Source organism: Hemitrygon akajei, chromosome 26 (assembly GCF_048418815.1).
Source record: "Hemitrygon akajei chromosome 26, sHemAka1.3, whole genome shotgun sequence".
Lineage (NCBI taxonomy): Eukaryota > Metazoa > Chordata > Chondrichthyes > Myliobatiformes > Dasyatidae > Hemitrygon > Hemitrygon akajei.
The window spans coordinates 61,501,258-61,509,825 of record NC_133149.1 but is presented as its reverse complement, the minus strand read 5'-3'; positions in this window follow the sequence as shown (position 1 = coordinate 61,509,825).

Genomic DNA, 8,568 nt, shown 5'->3' with positions numbered 1-8,568 from the left:
TCAAGCCCAGTGGCTTTACCACGTTTCATGCTTTACATTGCTTTAATTTTTTCTTCTTTGGTAATAGGTGGGCCAGAATTAGGGTGTTTAATATCTGGGGGTTCCCCTCTATTATCCTCAGACAGCTGCTCTGTATACGGAATCCTCCTCCCACATACTTCATCTGGATCTGTCTGCTGATCTTATGCATTCTGTAGAGGAGGTTTTCTTAATTCCCTAATTTCCTTAATTTTCCTGTCCATTTCTTTGCCGTTGTTAATATGGCCTTCTGCTTCATTGCATTTTTTTAAAATTTTATTTAATTGCGTTTTTAAGTAATTACAAGTGTGGAAAAAAATGTATATATCCCTTCCCCCCTCCCTTAACCCCTCCCCCTAACTTCCCTATATAAAAAAAAGAGAAAGTAAGAAAGAAAAAAAAAGAAAGAGTGCCTGGTTGTTGGAAGATCTCCACATGCTCCATGGAGTTCTTAATAACTTTAGTATATATATTTATTTCTTTCCCCAAGTAACCAATTGTTTCATCTTCAGAGCACCTATATATTTAGTCCTGTCTTTTGTAAATAAGGGCACCAAATTTTCAAAAATGTTTCATATTTATCTCTTAAATTATAAGTAATTTTCTCTAATGGAATACAACCATAGATTTCTTTCTTCCAACAATCTATACTTAAATATGTATCTGATTTATAAGTAACTGCAATAGCCTATTTGGCTACTGCCAGTGCAATTTTTATGAATTCTTTCTGATATTTATTTAGTTTGAGTTTCGGTTTTATCCCTTCAATATCACCTAGTAAAAGTAATATTGGATTATGAGGAAGTTGTATTCCCGTAATTTGTTCCAGTAAAAGTCTTAAATTTGTTCAAAAAGGTTGAATTTTAGAACAAGACCATGTCGAATGTAAAAATGTACCAGTTTCTTGGTTACATCGGAAACACTGATCAGATAAACTTGGATTTAATTTATTTATTTTTTGTGGTGTAATATATAATTGATGTAGAAAGTTATATTGCACTAATCTTAACCGAACATTTATTGTATTTGTCATACTATCAAGACATAGTCTTGACCAATTTGTTTCTTCAATTTTAATATTCAAATCACTTCCCCATTTTTGTCCTGACTTATGGACTCCTTGTTTAATTGCCTGTTTTTGAATCAAATTATACATACAAGATATAAATTTTTTAATATTTCCTTTTTGAATTAAAATTTCTATTTCATTAGATTTCGGCAATAACATTGTTTGACCTAGTTTTTCTCTTATATAAGCCCTTAGTTGAAAGTAACAAAAAAGCGTGTTGTTTGATACTTTATATTTATTCTTTAATTGATCGAATGACACTAATATACCTCCTTCAAAACAATCTCCTATGTATCTATCCCTTTTTGAAACCAATCATATAAAAGTTGATTGTCCATTGTAAAAGGAATAAGTGTATTTTGAATTAAAGATCTCTTTGCTAATAAAGATTTTTTGGTCTCATCATCAACATTTATCTTATTCCATAAATCAATCAAATGTTTTAATATAGGAGATTCTTTCTTTTCCCGTATCCATTTGTATTCCCATTTATATATAAAATCTTCTGGTACGTTTTCTCCTATTTTATCTAGTTCTATTCTAATCCATGCCGGTTTATCTTTCTCAAAAAAAGATGCAATAAATCTAAGTTGATTTGCTTTATAATAATTCTTAAAATTTGGAAGTAGTAACCCTCCTAGATCAAATTTTCATGTCAATTTTTCCAACGATATTCTTTATATCTTACCTTTACAGAGAAACTTCCTCACATATTTGTTTAACTCTTGAAAAAACTTCTGGGGTAATTGTATTGGTAATGATTGAAATAAATATTGTAGTCTAGGGAATATATTCATTTTTATAGTATTTACTCTACCTACTAATGTTATTAGTAATGCCATCCATTTATCAAGATCTTCCTGAATTTTTTTCAAAAGTGGTGAATAATTTAATTTGTATAAGTTTTTTATATCATTATCAACTCTTATACCTAAATATTTTATACCATTTGCCGGCCATCTAAATTGAGGTTATTAATCGACATTGACTATAGTCTCCATTAGTAAGAGGTAAAATTTCACTTTTATCCCAATTTACTTTATAACCTGATATTTTCCCATATTCTTCTAATCCATAAGATAATTTACATAATGAATGTAATGGATCTGTTAAATAAAGTAGAACATCATCAGCAAATAAATTAATCTTGTATTCTTCCTGATTAACTCTGAAACCCTTAATATCTGGGTTCATTCTTATTAATTCAGCTAATGGCTCTATTGCCAACACAAACAAAGCAGGTGATAATGGACAACCTTGCCTAGTTGATCTTGTTAACTGAAATGGTGTCGAAATTTGACCATTTGTCACTACTTTAGCTTTGGGATTAGTATTTAAGGTTTTAATCTATTTTATAAATGATGTTCCTAATCCATATTTTTCCAATACCTTGAATAAAAAATCCCATTCCAATCTATCAAATGCTTTTTCTGCATCTAAAGCAACTGCCACACTCGTTTCCTCCCTCTTTTGCGCTAAATGGATTATACTAATTATCCGGGTTACATTATCTGCCGATTGTCTATTTTTGATAAATCCTGTTTGATCCATATGCACTAATTTTGATAAGCATTTAGATAAGATTTTTGCTATTATTTTATAATCAGTATTTAATAAAGAAATAGGTCTATATGATGCTGGCTTTAAAAGGTCTCTATCTTTTTTTGGCAATACTATTAAAATATCTGTTGAAAAAGATTCTGGAAGTCTATGCGTTCTTTCTGCTTGATGTATTAACTCCATAAAGGGAGAAATTAATAAATCTTTAAACATTTTATAAAATGCAGGCAGAAAACCATCTTCTCCTGGAGATTTATTACTTTGTAGTGATCCCAGAGCTTCTTCAACCTCCTTCACTGTAAAAGGCATACCTAATCCCTTCTGTTCTTCCATATGTAATTTTGGAAGAGTTATTTGTGCTAAATATCTTTCTATCTTAACATCATCATTCTTTGATTCTGATTTGTACAACTCAGAATAAAAATTCTTAAAAGCCTCATTAATTTCTAGAGGCTTATAAGTAACTTTATTCACTTTTGTTCGGATTGCATTTATTGTTTTAGAAATCTGATCTGTTTTTAACTGGCATGCAAGGACCTTATGTGATCTTTCACCTAGTTCATAATATCTCTGTTTAGTTCTCATAATTGCTTTTTCTGTTCGATATGTCTGGAGTGTATTATATTTTAACTTCTTATTAATAAGTTGTCTTTGTTTTTCTTCTGTCATATTTCTTTGAGATTCTTTTTCTAATTTTATAATCTCTTTTTCCAATTGATCTATTTCTATCATATATTCCTTAATTTTAGAAGTATAACTTATTATCTGACCTCTCAAATATGCCTTCATTGCTTCCCATAATATAAATTTATCATCAACTGAATGTAAATTTGTATCTAAAAAGAACTGAATCTGCTTTTTCATAAAATCACAAAAATCTTGACGTTTTAGTAGAATTGAGTTAAATCTCCATCTATAAATTGATTCCTCTTTATCTATCATTATCATTGTCATTATTAAAGGAGAGTGATCAGACAATATTTTTGCTTTATATTCCACATTTTTCACTCTATCTTGAATATTCGTTGATAATAGGAAAAAATCTATCCTTGAGTATGTTTAATGTCTATTTGAATAAAATGAATAATCTCTTTCTTTTGGATTGATTCTTCTCCATATATCAATCAAATTTAAGGCTTTCATCAATGATAGAGTTAATTTTGCTACTTTTGATTTTGTAATAGCCTTTATTGATCTATCTAAAACTGGATCTAGACAAAAATTAAAATCTCCACCTATTAATATTTTATCATGTGCGTTAGCCAAATTCAAAAAGACCTCCTGTATAAATTTTACATCATTTTCATTTGGTGCATAAATATTCATAAGAGTACATAGTTCTGAAAAAATTTGACAATGTATAATTAAATATCTTCCTGCCGAATCAATTAATACATTTTGTATTTTAATTGGTAAATTTTTATTAACCAAAATTGCAACTCCTCTCGCCTTTGAGTTAAATGAAGCTGCAATAACATTTCCAACCCAGTCTCTTTTTAATTTCTGATGTTCTATGTCCGTTAAATGAGTTTCTTGTAGGAAAGCTATATCTATTTTCATTTTTTTAATATATGTTAAAATTCTTTTTCTTTTTACTGGTCCATTAAGCCCATTAACATTAAAACTTAAAAAATTCAATATATTAGACATTGTTTTTAATTATGTTACTCCAATCTATAATAATACCTAATCTTTCAACTTTCGTGGTATCCTGGGAAATCTTTTTAGAAGTCTCCATGTTGCTATGTGTGTCCTCACCAATCATCCAGGCAGAAAGATAGAAGAGAAATAGAGTATAAGGAAAAAAACAAAATACCCCCCTACTAATGTTGTGAAAGAAAAAAAACACATTACCCACCTCTGTTGTACGGGTCATGGCAATCGCCATGATTACACACGTGAATCCTGTAGTAACCGATTCAAAGCTCCCCAGCCTCCCCGCAACGTAAAAAGTATATATATAAGAAAAGAAAAAACATATTATTCTCAATTAACATTTCTAAAATTTTACTTTTTGCCCTTGTATCATCCTTAAATGTCCATCAGTTCCATTTGCTATCTCTGTCTTCGTCTTTAACCATTACGTTTATAAATCTCTACGTTTAATTAGCGAATAGATGGAAGTTTTTGTGCGAACACCTCCGCATCTCGATAATCGGGAAAAAATCTTTTTTTCTCTTCCAAAAAATTTATCAGTGTTGCTGGGTGGCGCATTAAAAATTTGTAACCTTTTTCCCATAAGACTTCTTTGGCTGAATTAAATTCTTTCTTTCTCTTCAAAAAGTTATAACTTATATCAGGATAAAAAAGAACTATCTTTTATATCAGGATAAAAAAGAACTCTGCTATCATCAATGGACCCTTTCTTCTTTTGGCACCTTGGACAGCCGCCCTCAGAATCTTTTCTTTATCCTGGTATCTTAAACATCTTATCAAAATTGATCGCGGATTTTGATCATCTTGAGATCTTGGCCTTAAGGCTCTGTGCACCCTTTCAATCTCAATTGAAGTTTCTTCTCCCATTTCCAATTTTTTAGGGATCCATTTTTGAAAAAAATTATTGGGTCTTCTCCTTCGGTACCTTCTTTAAGTCCAACAATTTTAATATTGTTACGTCTACTAAAATTTTCAAGCTTATCAATTTTTTCCACGAGTTGTTTTCTTTCTGATGTCCAGGCATTATTATCAACTTCCATTTCCTTCATTCTTCCATCCACGTCTTCCATTTTAATTTCCAAATCTGTAATTTTCTTTTCCATTTTTTCTTGTTTCTTTGTCATTTTATCAAACATAGCCTCCATATTTATTATTTTTTCTTTAATTACTTTTTGGTTACTTTTAATGCATTTAATTTATGCATTATTTGCCTCAAAGTCTTTTTTATATTTTCAGAGGAATTTTCATCTCCATCTTCGTCTGATTAGGGGATGTCACGTGATCACGTAGGATCGAGATTAATGTTTAAATGAAGAAAAAGTAGTCAATATTTTCATAAGGTTACTTATAAACTACTCCGGCTTGTTTTAAGCTGTGCCTCATAAACAGAGGACGAAGAAAGATACTGCCGCGAAGACAGCTCAAGTTCGAAAAGAATCAAGGCCTACTTCTACCGAAGAACCGCGGACTCAGGTACAACACATCACTGTCGAAACAGAACAGGAAACTGCGGCAGCATCGGCCATTTCTAAAGGAAAGGATCAACGAGAACGGCGCAAGCGTAAAAGAACGAGCATGCGCAAACGAGAGCAACCAGAACTACAAATTTCAGCTGCGACTTCAACTGAGAGTGACTTCATTGCATTTTTGATTTAGCCATTCTTCCTTTGCAATATTGCGCACTTGTCTGTTTAGCTCTCTGAATTGCACTTCATTATTCTTCACTAACCTTCTTTGTTCCATCAGATGTAGAATTTCTTGGGTTATCCACCCCTTGTTGGTGTGTTGTGTTTCTTGTATTTGGATTATCTCCCCTGCTGATTGCTGTATAGCATATTTAAATCTGTCCCAAATAGGTGTTGTTTCGTTTTCGTTGAGGTGTTCTTCTACAGCTGTCTTGAATTGTTGCTAAGTATGCTATCTTTTTTTTTGTTCTCCCAACACCGACTTCTCTTTTTTCCACGTTTCAGTTTCTTTAATTTTGTTTTGATGGTAGCTATTACTGGATGGTGATCTGAACAACAGTCTACTCCTGAGTAGGATTTAGAATTTGTGATATTATTTCTAAAGGGTTCATTGACGGTAATGAAATCTATTTGATTCCTTGTTCTATCTGCAGGGCTAATCCAAGTACACAATCTACGTGGATGGTTTTTATACCAAGTATTGGTGGTCACTTGGTTGTATCTGACACATCAGTCAGTAAACCTTTCTCCGTTTTCAATTTTCTCCCCTAGTACAAAGGGTCGTATAATATTATCAACCGTTTTCTGTCCAACTTTGGCGTTAAAATCTCCCATGATTAGTTTTATATCCTGAGATTTACATTGCCGTCGCGATCTTCATAAAACTTGTTATTATCCTCTTCGTCCCCATCATTTGTTGGTGCGTAGGCTTGGATTATGCTAATGTTAAAAGGGTTAACCCTTAATTTAACTAAAAGCAGCGATCGGAAATCGCCCAATATGGCATAAGACATTTTGATACTTCGTATTATTTCAAATTCTCACTAAACACTGACGGAAGGGAAGAACAACTACTTCACAATTCATATTGGAACCAAACGGCGGTGGTAAAAACTGATAATAATATAAGTAGTTGGACTAAAATTTAAAGAGGATTTAGACAGAGACGCGTTGCCTCATTGGAATTTTAAAATATCTATAGTGAAATGATTCTCAGAGAAATAGAAGACCTAGATGGGATAAAAACTTGAGGTGTTAACATCAACAATATAAGATATGCGGACGATACCACCCTAATAGCAAGTGCTACAGAAGACCTACAAATCCTCCTAGGCAAAGTAATGTAAACAAGTGCAGATTCTGGTATAACCATCAACTGTAAAAAACAAAAGTATGGTAACATCGAAACAGCAGGATACTCCCAACGGCAAGTTGTACATCGGTAACCAAGAGGTTGAACAAAAGGCCAGTTTCAATTACCTTGGTAGCTTTATATTGTTACTTGTTATTCGTTATTCAAATAACAAGCCATAGGTAACAAAGGACTTTAAGGACATCCTGAATATTAAAACGAGGGCGTTTGGAGATAGAAATAGGGAGGAGCTGAGGACAATACAGAGGGACCTGAAAGCCAAGTTCAGGGAGGTTAAAGACAGGTATAGGAGGAAGCTTGAGTGGAAACTCCAGCAGAACAACATGAGAGAGGTCTGGAGTGGGATGAGGACCATCACTGGGTTCCGGCAAACTAGCAAAAGAGGAGCTGAAGGCAGTGTGGACAGGGCCAACAAACTTAACCTGTTCCTCAACAGATTTGACACTGTGGCCTCTGCCCATCCCCCACGATTCATCTGTTGCCGGCCCACAACCAACACATACTCCACTCTCCCCTCCTACCCCTCCTCACAGCCTCCCACCCTGCTCTCATGACTACATCCCTCCCCCACCTGAAACCACCATGATGGGCTTCACAGCTGAACGGGTGAGAAGACATCTGAAACCTCTCCACCCCCAAGCAAGGCTGCAGGCCCGGATGGTGTCAGCCCCAAGGTGATCAAAGCCTGTGCCCCCCAGCTATTTGGGGTACTACACCATGTCTTCAACCTGAGCCTGAGTCTCCAGAGGGTTCCTGTGCTGTGGAAGCCGTCCTGCCTCGTCCCTGTACCGAAGACGCCGTGCCCCAGTGGCTCCAATGACTACAGACCAGTGGCATTGACCTCCCACATCATGAAGACCCTGGAGAGACTTGTTCTAGAGCAACTCCGACCTATGGTTAGGCCACACTTAGACCCCCTTCAGTTCGCCTATCAGCCCCGACTAGGATTTGAGGAAGCCATCATGTACCTGCTGAACCGTGTCTACGCCCACCTGGACAAGCCGGCGAGCACTGTGAGGGTCATGTCTTTTGACTTCTCCAGTGCGTTCAACACCATCCGCCCTGCTCTGCTGGGTGAGAAGCTGACAGTGATGCAGGTGGATGCTTCCCTGGTGTCATGGATTATTGATTACCTGACTGGCAGACCACAGTACGTGCGCTTGCAACACTGTGTGTCAGACAGAGTGGTCAGCAGCACTGGGGCTCCACAGGGGACTGTCCGGTCTCCCTTTCTCTTCACCATCTACACCTCGGACTTCAACTACTGCACAGAGTCTTGCCATCTTCAGAAGTTTTCTGATGACTCTGCCATAGTTGGATGCATCAGCAAGGGACATCAGGCTGAGTACAGGGCTACGGTGGGAAACTTTGTTACATGGTGCAAGCAGAATCATCTGCAGCTTAATGTGAAAAAGACTAAGGAGCTG